The 2709-nt window shown below is 35.5% G+C and overlaps 1 protein-coding gene across 1 annotated transcript in view; it reads right to left on the bottom strand.

Annotated features, from left to right (window-relative positions):
• The window catches only part of pih1d1 (PIH1 domain containing 1), a 26785-nt gene extending 24380 nt beyond the window's left edge, over window positions 1-2405 (bottom strand). Inside the window, exon 1 of the mRNA XM_037689403.1 lies at window positions 2345-2405. The gene's annotated coding sequence lies outside the window, so the exon portion shown is untranslated. The remainder of the gene's footprint in view (window positions 1-2344) is intronic.
• Window positions 2406-2709: the final 304 nt, after the last annotated feature.

The raw sequence follows: 2709 nt of genomic DNA, 5'->3' as shown, positions 1-2709 counted from the left end.
TCCTGCTGCTGACCAATCTCGTTTACATCCTGCTGCTGATCAATCTCATTTACATCCTGCTGCTGATCAATAGATCAGGTAGAAACGTCTAACAAGGCTCAGTCAGACCCTCTGGACGGATTCTTCTTTGTTCAAATCTTTTGTCTTTTATCCAAAAAAAATAGATAAAGACAAAACGTTTCAACAAAGAGGACCTGGCTCAGCTTTGTTAGATTTTCTCATTGATGTTCAGAATCAACTCCGTCTGTTTGTTAGCAAAATATCACAAGAACCACTAGACCAAGGGTCTGCAACCTTTTTGATCAAAGAGCCATTTCTGCTCCTTCACTCGTAAAATAAAAAAAGAGCCCGGAGCCACGAAACCTGCTACAACTGAGGATCAACTGGTGGCCCATGGGCCACTGTGATCTAGTTGGAGGAGGCTTTTCTGACCAGTGGGGGTGATATTCTAAAACTAATAATCAATAATTAATTTAAACATTTATTCATATTTTTACATTTCGGGACAAAAAAGAAGTCTATGACGTAAAGAAGTAAAAACTTTTAGTTTCTAGCTTTGGTTGAAAATGAAAACACTGAACGCTGCAGGCCCAAGAGGCCTTTGATGTGAGGACAAATTAAGTATCACACTTTGAAGTAACGTGAAAGCTCAAACATCTGCAGAAAATTGACCAAAAAATAAAAAATAAAAATCAGCCAAAAGTGGCGTTTTGTGTTGTGGGTTTAAAAAGCAGAACAATTAAATTTCCTGTAAGTTTTGGTTCAAGCTTCATGGAGCCAGAGATGAGGGACTAAAACGCCACAGGCTACAGATCCCTGACAGAGTTTCATAAAACTCTCAGAAATAATTAGTGTATATGCATCTACAACTGATTAACATTTTAGATTATCACAATTGGGGGGGTAGCTAAAGGGATGTAAAAAAAAACAACTAATAATTATCACTTGTAAAGATTATAGACATCCATCAAATACATTGTTTTATCAACTGAAGATGTTAAAATTATATGACTTGGTTGATTATAATATTTTACAGTTTACATATAAGGCTCATAAAAACAATACTGCCTTCAAATGTCCAAGTAAATTCTGTTAAAAGGGAGAGTGGTTATTATCTTAAGAGGAGAGAGATGTTTGTGAAGCGCTGGTTTCGTACCAGTTTGAAAGAGCGGTCTAGTATAATTCAGGGTTTGTGGACTGGTCTGAAGGATGTTAAACCTGCCAGATCCATGTACATATTCAAGAAAATGTTAAAAGTTAATTTCCTGAAGGAATATGGAAAAGTACAATGTGCATCTATACAAATTGTTGTTTGAGTTGAAGTTTTTTTTTTTTTGTAAATTACTTTTGTTTGAATATATTCTGGGGAAAAAAGGGGCAGATATAAGATTTATTCTTCTTCTGCTGCCTTTCATTTTATTTTTGATTGTATATATATTTTTGTTTTCTACTGCATATAGTTATTTTGTTTTTAATGAAATGAATACATTTCTAAATTTAAAAAAAGATAAAGAAGATGGGCCTGTGATCGGAAGGTCGCCAGCTCGACTCCTCGGACCGACAACATCAAAATGTGGATGGAAAAGGTAAAACACCTGCCTCCACCCTCATTTGCTCCACACCGGGCCCTTGAGCAAGGCCCTTAATCTCAACCATCTGCTCCCAAAGCAGGTCTCAATTGAAAATGAGTCCTTGTGACACTATGACCTGTGTAAATAAAAGTTAAAAAGAAAAGAACATGGTCACCACAGCTAAAATAGCTTAGCCAACACAAACATGGTGATGTCAGTTTTACACGTGGAGCTGAAATGTGGTGGAGCTGCAGCTTAAGAGGCTCCAAAACACTCCAAGTGCTGCATATGCCACATTTGTGAGTAAAACTTTAACATTAATAGATTCCACTATGATTCTCTGGATGTGCATAATTGCCTGCTCAGTCCAAACACTTTATTCTTTCTGTAAAAATGGACCAAAAATAATAACTATCACATTTATATTCGGTTAAAAAAAAAGTCTAAAATGATTTTTTTTTAAGCAATTAATCCTGCAGCACATGCATAGCAAACCATTTACTGACTGATTTATATTAAATACCACTTTTGTTGCTAATAAAGACACATTTTTACGTTATTTAAAATAGATTAAAACAGCAACTAAACAGTAAACAAACTCCATGTGGAGCCTGAGTTATCGTTAGCTTAGCTTGCTAGTTGTTAGCATAAGAAACGAGAGACTTCCTGTTTCCGTTGACAAACGACAAAAAGCGTGTAAAAAACTTTATGTAGTGTGATTTGTTTTTATAGCTGTTACATGCATGAACAAACGTAAATCAATCTCTGCTTACCTTTAAACCACAGAAGGCTAAGATGTAAACAGTCACCGGTCTCAGTGTCACATCGATTGACTTCCGTGTAGCAACAACTGTCGCTTGGAACCTTTCAGAGTAAAAGCATAAATATTGTCGGGGTCCAAACATTAATACGTAGAGGACCCGTTGACTGGGTTGGGGATTTTGTTTGATAAAAAACTTACATGGGTAAGTCATATTGAAAAAAATATTGATAAATCCAAATAAGTTCTCAATATTATGATATATCTTAGAGGTAAAGAGTGGGGTGCAGATAGGCATGCAATGAAAACATTATATATACAGGTCCTTCTAAAAAAATTAGCATATTGTGATAAAGGTCATTATTTTCCATAATGTAA

Source organism: Nematolebias whitei, chromosome 15 (assembly GCF_014905685.2).
Source record: "Nematolebias whitei isolate Nwh7 chromosome 15, NemWhi1, whole genome shotgun sequence".
Lineage (NCBI taxonomy): Eukaryota > Metazoa > Chordata > Actinopteri > Cyprinodontiformes > Rivulidae > Nematolebias > Nematolebias whitei.
The sequence above is the reverse complement of the archived record's forward strand: the minus strand, read 5'-3'. Positions and strand labels throughout refer to the sequence as shown.